This window comes from Arachis hypogaea, chromosome 20, assembly GCF_003086295.3.
Source record: "Arachis hypogaea cultivar Tifrunner chromosome 20, arahy.Tifrunner.gnm2.J5K5, whole genome shotgun sequence".
Taxonomy (NCBI): domain Eukaryota; kingdom Viridiplantae; phylum Streptophyta; class Magnoliopsida; order Fabales; family Fabaceae; genus Arachis; species Arachis hypogaea.
In genome coordinates this window covers 88,971,522-88,989,600 of record NC_092055.1, presented here as the reverse complement: position 1 = coordinate 88,989,600, position 18,079 = coordinate 88,971,522, and the positions used below count along the sequence as shown (strand labels likewise).

The following is an 18,079-nucleotide window of genomic DNA, read 5'->3' as shown; positions in this document are numbered from 1 at the left end:
ATTCATGAAACTTAGTGTGGTCTTGGATAGATCAGAGACTATGGTTGCCAGGCCAGAATGGCTCTGTTCAGAATTCTCTGTCTGTTGCTGAGGAGATGATGGAAAAGGCTTGCTATTGCTAAACCTATTTCTTCCACCATTATTGTTGAAGCCTTGTTGAGGCTTTTGTGGATCCTTCCATGAGAAATTTGGATGATTTCTCCATGAAGGATTATAGGTGTTTCCATAGGGTTCTCCCATGTAATTCACCTCTGCCATTGCAGGGTTCTCAGGATCATAAGCTTCTTCTTCAGAAGATGCTTCTTTAGTACTGTTGAATGTAGCTTGCAATCCTTTCAAACTCTGAGAAATCATATTGACTTGCTGAGTTAATATTTTGTTCTGAGCCAATATGGCATTCAGAGTATCAATTTCAAGAACTCCCTTTTTCTGAGGCATCCCATTATTCACAGGATTCCTCTCAGAGGTGTACATGAACTGGTTATTTGCAACCATTTCAATGAGTTCCTGAGCTTCTGCAGGAGTTTTCAGATGAAGAGATCCTCCTGCAGAATGATCCAATGAAATTTTTGACAACGCAGTCAGACCATCATAGAATATACTTATGATGCTCCATTCTGGAAGCATGTTAGTAGGACACCTTTTGATCAGTTTCTTATATCTTTCCAAAGCTTCATAGAGGGATTCTCCTTCCTTCTATCTGAAGGTTTGGATTTCCACTCTAAGCTTGCTCATCTTTTGAGGTGGAAAAAATTTTGCCAGGAAAGCACTGACCAGCTTATCCCAAGAGTTCAGGCTTTCCTTAGGTTGTGAATCCAACCATGTTCTAACTCTGTCTCTTACAGCAAAAGGGAAAAGCATAAACCTGTAGACCTCGGGATCAATTCCATTGGTCTTGACAGTGTCACAGATTTGCAAGAATTCAGCTAAAAACTGATGAGGATCTTCCATTGGAAGTCCATGAAACTTGCAATTTTGCTGCATTAGAGAAACTAATTGAGGCTTAAGCTCAAAGTTGTTTGCTCCAATGGCAGGAATTGAGATGCTTCTTCCATAGAAGTCAGCAGAGGGTGCAATGAAGTCACCAAGCATCTTCCTTGAATTGTTGGCATTGTTATTTGGTTCGGCCATGTCTCCTTCTTTTTCGAAAATTTCTGTTAGGTTCTCTCCAGAGGGTTGTGCTTTAGCTTCTCTTAGTTTTCTCTTAAGAGTCCTTTCAGGTTCAGGATCAGCTTCAATAAGAATGTCTTTATCTCTGTTCCTGCTCATATGAAAAAGAAGAGAACGGAAAAGAAGAGGAATCTTCTATGTCACAGTATAGAGATTCCTTTATGTGAGTAGAAGAAGAGAAGAATAGAAAAAGGAGAAAAGAAAAATTTGAAAATTAAAATAAAATAAATGAATAAAATTTTCTTTTGTTTTTATTTTAATTATTAGTTAGTATTCGAAAATTAAAAAGAGAAATAAAATTAAATTGAAATTTAAAACAATTAGTTAATGAAAAGAAATTTTTTAAAAAAAAGTTAGTGATTTTCGAAAATTGGTGAGAGGAAAGTAGTTAAATGGTTTTGAAAAAGACAAGAATTTTAAAAATCAAACAAAAAGTTAAGTAGTTAATTGAAAAGGATTTGAAAATCAATTTTGAAAAGATAAGAAGTTAGAAAAGATTTTGAAATTAAGTTTTGAAAAAGATATGATTGAAAATCAATTTGAAAAAGATTTGAAAAGGAAATTAAAAAGATTTGATTTTGAAAATTAAAGTTGATTACTTGACTAACAAGAAACAAAAAGATATGATTCTAAAATTTAAAGATTGAACCTTTCTTAGTAGGCAAGTAACAAACTTTAAAATTTTGGAATCAATCACATTAATTGTTAGTAATGATTTTGAAATTATGAAATAAAAATTTGAAAAATATTTTGAAAATCAATTTTTTAAAAGTTTTCGAAAATAAAGTAAAAATGAAAAAGATTTGATTTTTGAAAAAGTTTTGAAAAGATAGGATTTTTAAATTGAAATTTTGACTTGATTCATAAGAAACAATTAAATTTTAAAGCTTTATGACTAAATCAATTCAAATTTTCGAAATTTATGAGAAGAATAAGGGAAAGATATTTTTTTTATTTTTGAATTTTTAAGAAGAGAGAGAAAAACACAAAAAAGACACAAGACATAAAAAATTATGAATCAAAACACTCAATGCATGCAAGAACACTTTGAATGTCAAGATGAACACCAAGAACTTATTTTTGAAAATTTTTAAGAAAAGACACACATGCAAGACACCAAACTTAGAAATTTTCAATGTTTAGACACTAACAAATTGAAAATGCATATGAAAAATAAGAGAAGACACAAAACAAGAAAATACAAAAATCAAATAAAGAAGATCATCAAGAACAACTTGAAGATCATGAAGAACACATGAACACATTTTCGAAAAATGCAAGAAGAATAAAGACATGCAATTGACACCTAAACTTAATAATTGACACTAGACTCAAACAAGAAACACAAAATTATTTTTGGTTTTATGATTTTATGAAATTTTTTTTTTTTGTAATTTTCGAAAATTAATTGGAAAAAGAAAAATAGGGATTTCAAAATTTCTAATGAGAATTCCAGGAATCATGCAATGTTAGTCTAAAACTCCGGTCCAGGAATTAGACATGGCTTACTAGCCAGCCAAGCTTTCAGTGAAAGCTTCGGTCCAAAACACTAGACATGGCCAATGGCCAGCCAAGCTTTAGCAGAACATTACATACAACAGCTAAATTGCTGAGAAAGACAAAGAAGCTCTTCTAAGGATAGTTGAAACCTCGGTCCAAAAGATTAGACATGGCTTAACAGCCAGCCAGGATTCAACATATCTCATGAAACTCTAGAATTTCTTCTTAAAAATTCTGAAGAACATAGAATAATTAAATTTTTTTTTTGAAAATTTTTTGAAAATAAATAAAAAAAATTAAAAAGCATAAACATAAAATAAAAGTACCTAATCTGAGCAACAAGATGAACCGTCAGTTGTCCAAACTCGAACAATCCCCTGCAACGGCGCCAAAAACTTGGTGCACGAAATTGTGATAGTTCATTCCTTGGTAACGGCGCCAAAAACATGGTACGCACGTTCATAATCTCAATTCTTTTTCACAACTTCGCACAACTAACCAACATGTGTACTGGGTCGTCCAAGTAATAAACCTTACGTGAGTAAGGGTCGATCCCACGGAGATTGTCGGCTTGAAGCAAGCTATGGCCATCTTGTAAATCTCAGTCAGGCAGATTCAAATGGTTATGAGGTTTTGATAATTAAAATATAAATAGAACATCAAATAAGATAGAGATACTTATGTAATTCATTGGTGAGAATTTCAGATAAGCGTATGGAGATGCTTTGTTCCTTTTGAACCTCTGCTTTCCTACTGCCTTCATCCAATCATTCATACTCCTTTCCATGATAAGCTGTATATTGGGCATCACCGTTGTCAATGGCTACTTCCCGTCCTTTCAGTGAAAATGGTCCAAATGCGCTGTCAACACATGGCTAATCATCTGTCGGTTCTCGATCATGTTGGAATAGGATCCAGTGATCCTTTTGCGTCTGTCACTACGCCCAACACTCGTGAGTTTAAAGCTCGTCACAGTCATCCCTTCCCAGATCCTACTCGGAATACCACAGACAAGGTTTAGACTTTCCGGATCTCAGGAATGGCCACCAATAATTCTAGCTTATACCACGAAGACTTCGATCTTTCAGAATGGAGGCTAAGAGATAAACGCTCAATCCAAGGTAGAACGGAAGTGGTTGTTAGGTACACGTTTATAAGTTGAGAATAGTGATGAGTGTCACAGATCATCATATTCATCATGGTTGAAATACAAACAAATATCTTAGAATGGGAATAAGCTTGAATTGAATAAGAAAACAATAGTACTTTGCATTAATTTATGAGGAACAGCAGAGCTCCGCACCTTAATCTATGGTGTGTAGAAACTCGACCGTTGAAAATATATAAGTGATGAAGGTCAAGGCATGGCCGAGTGGCCAGACGCCTAAACGTGATCTCTGAACATAAAATTATTCAAAGACTAACCAGAGATCCAGAGATATAAAATAAATCACTAAAAGTAGTTTTAATACTAGACTAGTAACTAGGGTTACAGAAAATAAGTAAATGATGCATAAATCCACTTCCGGGCTCACTTGGTGTGTGCTTGGGCTGAACATTGAGCTTTCATGTGTAGAGACTCCTTTTGGAGTTAAACGCCAGGTTGTAGCCTGTTTCTGGCGTTTAACTCCAGAATAGGGCAGAAAGTTGCGTTTGAATGCCAGTTTGCATCATCTAAACCCGAGTAAAGTATGAACTATTATATATTGCTGGAAAGCCCTGGATGTCTAATTTCCAACGCAATTGAGAGCACGCCAATTGGGTTTCTGTAGCTCCAGAAAAGCCATTTCGAGTGCAGGGAGGTCAGAATCTAACAGCATCTGCAGTCCTTCTTCAGCCTCTGAATCAGATTTTTGCTCAAGTCTCTCAATTTCAGCCAGAAATTACCTGAAATCACAGAAAAACACACAAACTCATAGTAAAGTCCAGAAATGTGATTTTTATTTAAAAACTAATAAAAACATAGTAAAAAATAACTAAATTATACTAAAAACTATGTAAAAATAATGCCAAAAGCGTATAAATTATCCGCTCATCAGAAGAACACTCCAAAAACACAAACCCTTGTAACTTTTAATTCAGAGCTCCAATCGCCGCACCGTTTGTGGCTACGCGACCGCGGTGTCGAGCTTTACAAAGCCCACAACATTATTCAAGAGGTAAGCCACATTTTCTCACTTGTTTTACCAGCCCTTGATTTCGAAATTTTTGGGTAAAGGTGTTAAGAATTTGAGTTCTTTGATAATATAGGATCCAATTAACTTGAGAGAAAGGCTTACGCTTGCCTCTTTGATCGTTGGGTATGGTAAGGATTCTCAACCTTAGTGAAATACTTGGATTGTTGTGATTAGTTATTGAGTTTATATGTGTGGATGTATATTATGTGTATTAGGCAATATATATATATATATATATATATATATATATATATATATATATATATATATATATAAGTGGATTGAAGATTGATAGAGATTTTCAGAGCTTGAAGTGGATGGCAAGCTAAAAATCTATTTTTGGAGGTGTTGGAGTCTTGATAGTTTGAGAAAAGTTAAATTGGAGGTGTTCCGGGTTGAGCAGGGAATCGGCCAAGGTATGATTTTGGTTTTCTGTATCTAAAATATAATGTATTGTGAAAACTTAGGCTAGTGACCCTAAGATAGGAATTGAATTGTTGATGTAGTTGCTTGAATGATGTGGATTATGTTGATTATGTGGATAATGATTTTGGATGGTTGTAGTTGATGTTAATTATTGATAAGGCATGTAAAATTGTAAGTGACATGGTGTTGGTATCGTTAATTGTTGATGAAGTTGAGATTTTGTTAAAGTTGATATGTAAGTTGTCACAAGTAATTGATAATGTATATTGTGAATTGTTGAACTAGGATTATTCAGTTAAGATTGATAAAATTAGAGAATTGATGTGTTGTGGATTGAATAAAGAAGTTGGAATATGGTTGATACTGAATTAGTAAGGTTTTGGTTGGATTTAAAGGGGTTTGGAAAGTGTATGTTTTGAAAATTGAGGTTTGTTTGGTTTTGTGAAAATTGTGATTTTGGCCCAACTTTGGCGGAGCATAACTTGGTCTACGGACCTCCGATTTGTATCAAGCTTATTTAGAAATAAAATTTGGTCCGAGATGTTTATGCAGTTTGAAAAACAGAGGAGAAATGTTTTAAAATGAAGAAGTTATGCTAAATCAAAATTTGGTGCACAAAGTTGAAAATTCTAGACATAGCAGCTTTTTGGAACTTCTGCATTATATATGTATGCAAACCTACCATACGCGGCCAAGCGTTTTTGTTTGGCGCACGTGCGTACATGGAAAGGGTGATGCATACGCAAAATGGGCCAAAATGCACGCTCACGTGTACGCGTAACCTGAAGTTTTTACGTACGCGAACCCCATCATACGTGGCCATTCGCTTCTGTTTGGTGCGCGTGCGTACGCGGGAAGGTTGATGCGTACGCGACATGGTCCAAATGCGCACTCACGCGTACGCGTGGTGCATGACCCACGTGTATGCGTGACCCTATTTTCAGCAAATATGAGTTTTGTATTTTTAAAACCAAATTTCAAACTCTAAGCCTCTATTTTCATTCTTTTTGTCCTAAATCCTAATAGTATGCCTAGTAACGAGAAGAAGCTAGGAAAGGTGGTAACTTGTGGATATAGTAAGGGGAGAATTAATGATGAATCATGATTAATGATGATTGTATGAGTTGCTGAGGATGATGGTGAAAGTGTTGTATATGCCATGGACCAAATGACAATATTTGATAATGAATTATGGCTGGTTATGGATTATGTTATGAGCCGGATGGCTGTGAAAAATATTGAATTATGGCTGAGTATGTATATGTATTTGATAGATGATTGATAATGTGATTATTGCACTTCCAAATATCTGAGATACGAGTTTCCCTGGGTGAAAGCAATAGCTAGCCACCACATGCTCTAGGTTGAGACTGGATACTCTGCTGACCCTATGTCGTAAGTGTGGCCAGACACTGTGAATGTTTCGAATGAGCTCGCCCCCGTGGATAAACACTACCAGTGTGGGTGTTATATGATTATGATTATGATTGAGTATTACTCGAGTTGGGGATGCACGACAGAGGGACAATTCAATGGTTAGCTACCAGGACTTGTCGGGTTGGCTTCATAACCGACAGATGAGACTAATCAGCCATTAAGACAGGCATGCATCATATGCATCTATATGTTCGTTTGGTGTGTTTTGTTTGGAATGCCTAATTGACTACATAACTACTTGCTAATTGTTTATCTATTGTATATGCTTTCTACCTGTGATTTCATTGTCTATAATAAATGTGTTTGTAACAACTTGTTCCGATGGCAGTTGAAAGGTTCGGAGGCGTTGGAAATGGGAGTTTTAGATAACAGAAGACCCTTAGCTAGTTGCCTATTACTTTTTCATGGATTAGTTATGTTTATAAGCTTTAATTATCTGTTGGAAGTTCTAGGATTGCCTTCGGCTTTCCCTAGACATTATATGTTAGATATGTGGGCATTGCTACCATGCTGATAACCTTTGGTTCTCACCTATGTGAATTTTGTGGTTTTCAGATGTAGGACGTGAGTCTCCTCGCTGAGAAATGCTGGAAGCTTCTGATTTAGCAAAGATCCTTATCCTCGGGGTTTTATTTTGGTTATATGTATCTATATAGATACTTATTATCTCCACTTCTATATATGATCTATTAACTCCTCTTAGAGGTTATTTTGGAGAAACAGGTTCTGTAACTCTGTCATTTTGGATTTTGTCTTTTGGGTTCTCATATATATATATATATATATATTTATATATATGTATGTATACTTATATGCTCGGGCCGGTTACCTTCGTGAACCAAGTCTTGAGCTTTGTTATCTGTATTTTGGCACTCTTCTATATATATATATCTGTGTTAGCTTATCTTTTACCTGTTTTGCTTACGTTATCGTATTCGGGAGTGTTGCGCTTTTCAATTTAACAATTTTGCTTTATCCTTTTCTTCAAAGGCTCCTAGTTAAAAATCTTTTTCACTATTATTATATATATAATTTTACTTTTAGAGGTCGTAATACCTCACCACCTCTGTCTTATGACTTAAGCATAAGGCTCTGTGTGGTAGGGTGTTATAATATATGAAGAGACAAGTGTTGCTATCATTTTTTATACAAGAAAAATGATTGATGGCTTTAGAAGAGCTATTATTTTGATTTCTGGAAGAACAAAAGTCATTATAGATAGTGTGTTATTATCTTCTACAAAGTCTCAAAAGAAATTGTTAAGTTTTAAAGATATCCGTAAGAATGGATATCATATTGAGACAATAAATGAGGATAACAATAAGTTCCTACACCATACTAGTTTTGATTCAAATAAAAAAATCATATTAGAAAAATTGCCTATACTTTCTTCCCGTATATATTATACACATGTTAGTAGAACTGAATCGCATGTTATAGTAAACTGATGAGCGGATATTTTATACGCTTTTTGGGGATAATTTCATATAGTTTTGAGTATGTTTTAGTTAGTTTTTAGTTTATTTCCAGTAGTTTTTAGGAAAAATTCATGTTTCTGGACTTTACTATGAGTTGTGTGTTTTTCTGTAATTTCAGGTATTTTTCTGGCTGAAATTGAAGGAGCTGAGCAAAAATCTGATTCAGGCTGAAAAAGGACTGCTGATGCTGTTGGATTCTGACCTCCCTGCACTCAAAGTGGATTTTCTGGAGCTACAGAACTCGAAATGGCGTGTTTCCAATTGCGTTGGAAAGTAGACATCCAGGGATTTCCAGAAATATATAATAGTCCATACTTTGCACAAGAATTGACGACGTAAACTGGCGTTCAACGCCAGCCTTCTGCCCAATTCTGGCATCCAGCGCCAGAAAAGGATCAAAAACTGGAGTTGAACGCCCAAACTGGCACAAAAACTGGCGTTCAACTCCACAAATGGCCTCTGCACGAAATCTCAGCCCCAGCACACACCAAGTGGGCCCCAGCACACCAAGTGGGCCCCAGAAGTGGGTCTCTGCATCATCCATCATAGTCCACTCATATTTTGTAACCCTAGGCTACTAGTTTAGTATTTAAACAACTTTTAGAGACTTATTTTGTATCTCATGACATTTCAGATCTAAACTTTGTATTCTCTGACGGCATGAGTCTCTAAACCCCATTGTTGGGGGTGAGGAGCTCTGCTGTGTCTCGATGAATTAATGCAAGTATTTCTGTTTTCTATTCAAACACGCTTGTTCCTATCTAAGATGTTCATTCGCGCTTAACTGTGATGAAGGTGATGATCAGTGACATTCATCACCTTCCTCAAACCATGAACGTGTGCCTGACAACCACCTCCGTTCTATATCCGATTGAATGAGTATCTCTGAGATCTCTTAATCAGAATCTCCGTGGTATAAGCTAGAACTGATGGCGGCATTCATGAGAATCCGGAAAGTCTAAACCTTGTCTGTGGTATTCCGAGTAGGATTCAAGGATTGAATGACTGTGACGAGCTTCAAACTCCTGAAGGCTGGGCGTTAGTGACAGATGCAAAAGGATAGTAAATCCTATTCCAACTGGATCGAGAACCAACCGGTGATTAGCCGTGCTGTGACAGAGCGCGTGAGCGTAGTTTTCACTGGAAGGATGGAAGGTAGCCATTGACAACGGTGATCCACCAACACACAGCTTGCCATAGGAGGACGTGCGTGCGTGAATCAGAAGACAGAGGAAAGCAGAGATTCAGAAGACAAAGCATCTCCAAAACTCCAACATACTCTCCATTACTGCACAACAAGTAATCTTTAATTTATGCTCTCTTGGTTATTCACAATTCAACTGATAAACATAATTAACTTCCTGACTAAGATTTACAAGATAACCATAGATTGCTTCAAACCAACAATCTCCGTGGGATTCGACCCTTACTCACGTAAGGTATTACTTGGACGACCCAGTGCACTTGCTGGTCAGTTGTATCGAAGTTGTGACAGACTGTAAAACTAGATCAGAGTATCTGACCTAATAAGCCATTACCAGAGATCACAATTTCGTGCACCATAAACCAAAAGTATACTAGCCCAGAAGTTCACCATTTAGCATGACTAATTAGGTCATCCTAGAACAATAATAATGTGAAGGATCATTGAAAACTTACAAGGATATTTATTGAAGAACCATATGATTCTTCAATCCAATGAGTTATGTTGTGCTGCATGTTGTCGAGGAATAAGATTCTTAGATTTGAATTTCCTGAATTTCTTGAGCGGATTCAACGTGATATATATGGACCAATTCATCTACCATGTAGATCTTTTAGATATTTTATGGTCCTAATAAATGCATCTTCAAGATGGTCTTAGAGCTTTCAAGGTAACCATTCTTCTTCTTCATGAGTTAACATTAAATTTTTTATTCTTCAGTGTTCATTTTTCTTTGTTTCTTTAAAATTGGAAAAGACATTAAGTGGGGAATCAGTAAAAGCCATTGAGAAAAAAGGCAAAGAGAGATATAAAAAAATCCAGAAAATTATGTCAAAATTCTTTTGTATGTTCTTCTGTTTTGTACACATGATCATGAGGAAATTTCCTTGCTAAGTTGGGTGAGCACTTAGTGGTTGAAAGTCTAGGGAGTGAACCTAGCCAAATCTAGGTTGGGTAGAAACTGGGTTTGTCCTAGATAGGATTGGGTTGAATACTAAAAAAATTGGTGTTTGTATACATTGTGAAAAATAGTGAAAATTCCACCAGTGTTGTGGGAGAGACTGCATCTAGGTCATATTACACAAGGTGGCTAAACTAGGATACATGGCTATGTGATTTTCTCTTCTCTATTTTTCTTCTATTTTCTTTTGATATGAGACAAAATAAAAGTGTCTCCTGCATTTCTTATTTCACAAAAGTCAAAGCTATGTAAAAACAAAGGGTTTCTCTGTTCTTGATAGTATCGTGATGAGGAAAAATAAAATTATCTCCTGTAATTTCAACTTGACAAACTCAATTGCAACGAAGTTTTAAATCCAGTCAAAAGCAAAAAGAAAAAGAAGTTTAAAAAGGAGGCCATAGATTCAACCTCCCCTTCTATAGGCCATTCACAAACCTTCATAAGGATTATGAATTGAGAAGGTTGATGATGACATTAGAATAAAGATTTAAGTTGACAAACTGTTATTGATGGAAGTAATGAGATCAGAAAAATTCATGTTTGAGGTTCAAAGGATTAAGGATCTAAAGTTAAAGGGGATGACCATTTCTCGGGAACTCATCGGAAGGGTATGGGAGAATAAAAAGGTTATGGAGTTGGTTGTATTAAGAAGGTTGAAGGACCAAGAAGAGAACTTGAAAAGAATTGAAGTTTAGGAGCTTTTAAATATAATATGAGGGGTTAATCATGATGCTGGATGTTCGAATAAACCTGAAACAGAGTGATGAATGAGTTGGGAAGCGACTAATTTTGATTTGTCAGGCGGATAAAATCATGTGAATGCTAACCTCATCATTTTAACACAAACTCGCCAAGCCTGTACTATAACTTTTCTACCTCATTATACCTTCTTCTCCTATTTTATAACCAATTAAAACTATGTAACATTTTACGTATCATCAATTTTCGAGGGCGAAAAATTTTATAAGGTTGATGGACTGAAATCGTCGGTTAGAATTTTCACAAAAATAATCTCGTCGAAGAACAGATCCAAACCGACAAACAACCCTCAATCAAAGTTTAATTTGTTTGTCACAAGTACAAACCTAATAAAAACCGAGAGTATTTAAACCTCGGGTCGTCTCTCAAGGAATTGCAAGGAAGTGTGCATATTATGGGTTATGGGGTGTATATTTCTGGGGTTTTGGGTTTGATAGACAAGAAAATAAAACCAATAACTAAGGAATGTAAATGCTAAAGGCTACTCAAGGCAAGGATTAAGAGTCAAGGTATCCTATATTGGATCATTGACCACAATATGGTGATTACAAAGAGTTAATTCCACTTAGTTGTCCTCTAACATCGGAGGGTTAAGTCAAGTGGATATAATTAGTCTTCGAACCAACTAACAACCCTAAATCACCAATAAAACTGGACATCAAGAATCTCAAGGGACCTAAGTCCTCAATCACAAGCCAAGAATACTAAAATCTACTCTAAAATTCAACCAAGCATTTTATCAAACACTTGAAAGGCATAAAAGGAAAGCATAGTAAATTAACAAGAAATATAAAATCTACAACTACCCAATGCAAGGAAATAATAATAACAACTCAATTAAATATTAATTAACATAAGAACATCAAAATTGCATTAAAAAAAAATCAAGATCCAACAAAAGTTTTAAACATAAGAGCAGCAAAATAAAGGAAATAGCAAATAAAACTAAAAGAGCAAAGATGAGATAACAAGAAATTGCAGGAAAAATAAATCAAAGCAACAATTAAGGCCTAAACCTAAGAGAAATATAACCTAGATCTACCCTAATTCTAGAGAGAAGAGAGAACTTCTCTCTCTAGAATATGACCAAAAGCATGTTTCTACTCTATTCTAATTGCTCTCCCCTTGTCCATTCTTGATTTTGGCTTCAAATACTTCAGAAATGAGTTGGATTCGGGCTTGAATGAGCTCAGAAATCGCCCTCAGCGTGTTCTTTTAATGAGGTCATGTGACCAGTGTCACGCGTACGCGTGGGTCACGCGTACGTGTGGCCTGGCGAATTTCCTTCCTCACGCGTATGCGTGAGGCATGCGTACGCATGGCCATGATTTCCACCAAATCCTTATTTCTTCATGAATTCTCTATTTTGCATGCTTTTTCTTCACTTCTTCAATCCAATCTTTGCCTTCTAAGCTTGAAATCACTAAATAAATACATCAAGGCATCGAATGAAATTAAAATGAATTAAATTGATCATTTTTAGGGCTTAAAAAGCATGTTTTTACTCTTAAGCACAATTTAGGGAGAATTTATAAAACTATGCTATTTCATTGAATAAATGTGAGAAAAATTGATAAAATTCACTAAATTCAACACAAGATAAACCACAAAATTGGGGTTTTTCAACATGCCCACGTTTAAACCAAGCATGTTCTCATGCTAAACTCAAGAATGACAAGAAAGGGGTATTACTTATTCAACGCAAAATGTCTAAATGCAACCTATCTACATGCAATCTATCTAAATGCAAGCAACTACTTGGTCAAAATAAATCATTTTCAAGAATGAATATACAAATATAAGGACTAAAGCAATCACAATCAAATCAAATCCACAATTGAATTGAGTTATTGAAAAGAATTTACAACTTGCAAGATAAGACATAATAATAGGTGGAAGCATAGAATTAAGCAATCGAACCCTCTCCGGATGTGTATACACTCTAATCGCTCAAGTGTTTAGGGTTGATTCACTCAATTCTCCTCTAATCATGATTTCCAAGATTTATTTTTCTTTTGACAATCAACAATTATTCAATGCATGCATACAAATATCATGAGGACTTATGAGGGTTGTAATGGGGCTAGGGTCAAGGTATGGATGCATATGGTGAAGTGAGCTTGAGATTTGAATTTTTGATTAACTTAAGCTGTCACCTATTTAACTCTAATGCAAACCTAACTATCCATTCTTCACTTTTTCATACAATCATGCATTCTCTTTTTAATCACAACACCTATGCATTGTTATTATTTCTTTACTTTGGGGCATTTTGTCCCCTTTTTTTTGCTTTCTTTTTTTCTTTTTCATTTTCTTTTTTTATTTTTCTTTTCTTTTTTTCATTTTTTTTCAAAGTAAAATATATACAAGAGTGTCAATGCATATGGTTTAAACATTCAATGCATACGTATGTACCCAATTTTCAAGATCTTCAATAAAAATACAAAATACACCTTTATCAATGTTCCCAAACTTCTCCACACTTGAATGATACACACTCTCACTAGCCTAAGCTAATCAAAGATTTAAATAAGGGACATTTATTATTTTTCACTTAGGGCTAGTAATGTGCTAAATTTAAGAATAAAAGGGGATTAAAATAGGCTCAAAATTGGCTAACAATGGTGGATAAGGCTATTTGGGTAAGTGTGCTATTTGAAATAAAGGCCTCAATCATATAAATACATTCATACACAAAATAATGGCCATAAGGAATCAAACAAATCAAAGATTACAATCATAGAATGAGAATAACATATACAAGCATGAAAATAGTGGTTATATGATGTAACCACACAATTTGGCTCAAAACTCACATGGTTGTATGTTCTTAGCTCAAAAACTATGTTCCACAATATATAGCTCAAGCAAGTTTCATGAAAAATATTTCAACTCAAATCAATTAGGATATCAATGCCCTATATAAAAGGAGTTTTCTTGGAAAATTTCATTATTTTGACTAAGCTTTTTATCTAATTTTACAATAATTTAGTATTTTTCGTATTTAAAATTTAAAGTTTTAGTAGTTATAAAATTATAAGAATTTTATATGATTTAATTTGAATAATTGAGAGTTTTAGTTAATCTTACGAACTAAAAAAAAATTCATTATATTATCCCTAAATTAGAGTACTTATTTTAAATAGATTAGTAAGTTGATAAATAAATAATGTTGTTGAAATAATTTTATTGGGTTAAATTTGGTTTTAAATTACTACTATACTCTCTAATTTTTATCAAAATACCTAAATTAACCCTAATTCCCAAAAACAAACCCGAACCCTAACACACACTCACCCTCACCCACACACTCTCCTCACTATCTTTGCCGTGACATACACACACCCACACCAAGAAGAAGAGAACAAGAAGAGAGGAAGAAAGAGAGGGGAAGGAGGAGGGGACGGTACCAGCGGGGCTGGGAGATGCCGTTGCCATCGAGCACGAAGAGAGAAACAGAGAGGCTCGCAGAAGAGATGAGAGAGAGATGATGCGACACAGCAGAGGAGAGAGGAGCGTCCTTGTTGCCACCATGCCGCCGCAGCCGCCGTAGTCAAGACCGTGATGAATCCATATTTGATGATGATTTTTGGTTGAAATTGAATGGATTTCATCATATAAATTTGCACTTATTCCACTAATTAGCATGCATTTGAACTTTCCTCCTAATTTGTGCTTGATTATGAAAATATGCTCTTTTGTGCCTAATTTGATTAATTTTATTCTATCTACCTTCCATTCAATGCCTTGATGTTATTTGTGAGTGATTTCAGAGGTATAAGGCAGGAATGGCTTGGAGAAAATGGAAGAAGAGCATTCAAAGTGGAGGAAGCATGAAGAATCAAAGGAGAAGAGCTCAGCCTAGTGTGCGTGCGCGCAGACCTGCGTGCGTACGCACAGCCATCGAATCAGAGCCACGCGTGCGCGTGAGCAGCATCACACATCCATTCAAGCATCACTTATTGTCCGTGCACACAACCTCCTGTGCGTACGCACGGGCCGAAATTTTTTGCAGAGTGTGCGGACGCGCACATCTGTGCGTCCACACAGGTGGACGCACATGCCTTCATTAAAAACTCACGTGACTCGCAATTTTGGTGGATTTGGGGCCGATTTCTAAAGCCATTTAGCTCATAAGGAAGGGAGAATGAAGACCATACTATAGCATTACATTAGTGTAGCTTAGGAGTAGTGGTAGATAGCTTTTAGTGTAGTTTTTTTTTTAAGTTTTTCATCATCTTCTCTACTAGGGTTTATACTAGGATTTTTACATTCAAGTGCCATTTCAACTTTGATCTTGGATTTTGCTAATTCCCATTGTAAGTATCTCTTTGTCATTACTCTTTATAATTACATTGTTCTTATACTTTCTTATATTCCAAGTTATAGTTCAATTTTACTTCTCTCTTGCAATTTCTATTTCTTGTTGATGAATTTGATGTTTGATGATGTTTACATGCTTTCTTGAGTCTTTATTGTTGATTGAGATGATTTGTTGCTTTTGGTTTCAAGCTTTTTCTAATTTTTCCATGTTTAAGGTCTTTGCCCAGCAAGTGTTTGACAAAATGTCAAGTATGATTTTGGGCTAGTTTTCTATCTCTTGGTTGGGAAAAGTGAGCAATTGGGTTCCTAAAGTTGGAATGTCCAAGATTTAATGTCAATTTTGGATTGTTAATTGTTCTTGTTCCCACTAACGCTATGTTGTTGCTAAGTTAATTAGCAAGCAATTTAGGATTTGTGGGTTAAGAACACTTATACTCATTTAACTTACTTTCTGATGTAAGAGTTAATCAAGTGAGATTGATCCATTCTAGTTGGCATAGTTGTGGTTCCAACAAGGAAAGGACCCTTAGCTCACTCCAAGCCAAGATGCCTTTTATGCTTAATTTCCTTTATACACATTTACATTAGTTCCTTCTATACTTTACTTGTCTATATTGCATAGTTACTTCATTGATTTCTTTATTAGTTAATTTATTACAATTTTTCATGTTCTGTCATTGCTTTATATGTTTATCTCTTTATTGCAAACCCCATGATTCTCACAACCAAGATTGCACACTCATTGGTCTCAAGTGTCCTTGGGAGACGACCCGGGAATTGAAACTCCCGGAATTGAATTGATTTTGAATTGTGACGCATCCTTTGGATTAAACATTTGATTTGGGGATTAATTGTTGATCTAGGCTATACTTTCAATGATGGAATTTTATATTTTGAAATTTTAGATCAACAACGAATCCGTCCACTATCAAATTTGGCGCCATTGCCGAGGAATCACTTTAAGTGCAATGAGTGCTAAAATTTTTGTTGTTGTGAATATGTGAATAGTGTGAATATTTGGTTCTTGTTTGTTACTTGGCTCTAATTTTGTGGATATTGTTTCTATCTAGTTAGTCTTGGTAGTTGTTAATTGTTAGGTTGGTTCATGTTTATTTGTCCTTTCTTGTTTTGCTTTTCCAAATTGCATGCTTCTATTGCTTCTTCAGTTGAATGACATGGTCGCTTCCAAACCCGAGCTTGGCCTCTTTTTATCCGGAAATAGAAAGAACTTTAACTCGTATTAGACAAGCTCGGCGCCGGCTAGCATTTGTGAATAGTGAATCGGGCTTGCTTGAAGAGCGCACCCCTTCACTATCACTATCAATCTGTGGCCATCATTCATCCATCAATAAGGAAACCTTATATTCATCTGTGAGGAGTGTTGAAATCTCTGTGAGTGACTCAGGTGATGACACCATGGCAGATCCACCTCGTAGAATCACCTTAAGGGAACCCGAAGCTCTTGATATTAACTTGCAACCGATACAAATCCGGTATCCGGCTTTGGATCCAAATTTTGAGCTTAAGATCGACACAATCAACTTGCTCCCCAAGTACAATGGACTACCTGGGGAAGATCCTCTTAAGCATCTTAAGGATTTTCAAGTTGCATGCTCCACTACGAGAAGACATGGTGCAGATGAAGTAGCAGTTTTGGTGTTTGCTTTCCCTTTCTCTTTGGAGGGAAAAGCAAAAGAATGGTTTTATACTTAGCCGGGAGATGTGATTTCCAATTGGGACTTGTTGCGTAAGGAATTTCTGGAAAAGTTCTACCCACCACAAAAGACTGATAAGCTACGAAAGGAAATCTCTTGCATTATGCAACGAGATGGGGAGACTCTTTATGAGTACTGGGAGAGATTCAAGAAGTTGTTGGAAGCCTGCCCTCACCACCGTATTGATGAGTTAGTACTTATTAGCTATTTTTGTCAAGGGATGAATCCCCAAGGTAAGCTTCTCCTAGATGCCTCTAGTGGAGGATCCCTTACCAAAAACAAGACCGCCGAGGAAGCGTGGGAGATCATAGCGGACTTGGCGGACTCTACTCAACACTCAAGGGCAAGGAATCCACAACCAAAAGCTTTAAGTGAAGTTTCTCCTTCCGAAGACGCCGTTTTGACAAAGACCCTCGGTAAGATGACAATTTTGTTGAGACAAATCACCCAAGGGAAACAAATTTCCCAAGCCTTGATAGCTCCTCCACCTCAACCTCCAAGAATTGAAGGACCACCAAGATCATGCGGTATTTGTGCTTGTAACAACAATTACACTGATGAGTGCCCTCAACTCCAAGAGGACACTACATTAGCGGTAGCCAATTCGTACCCACAAAGACCCAACTACAATCAACATGAAGGAAATCAAAATCAATAGTGGAGGAATAATTCTAATAAAAGGTGGAACCAAGCCCCACAAGCTCAACCTTACCCAAGCCAACAAGCCTACTATCATCAAGCTCCTCAAGGTCAACCCCAATACCAACAATCCTACCAACACCCTTCACAATCTCAACCTCAAGGGAGGTATCAACATCCAAATAGTAATAGTAGATCCAACCCTCCTCAAGGCAATCAAGGTCCTCCTCCTAATCAACCCTACATGAATGACACACTGCAAACCTTTATGCAAGAGCAACGAGAATTTC

At 36.0% G+C, this 18,079-nt stretch overlaps 1 non-coding gene across 1 annotated transcript; it reads right to left on the bottom strand.

Moving 5' to 3' along the window:
* Positions 1-17,226: 17,226 nt before the first annotated feature.
* LOC112788673 (small nucleolar RNA R71) lies at positions 17,227-17,333 on the bottom strand. The gene has a single exon (XR_003196029.1). It is a non-coding gene; the product is annotated as a small nucleolar RNA R71 (small nucleolar RNA).
* Between the last annotated feature and the right edge of the window lie 746 nt (positions 17,334-18,079).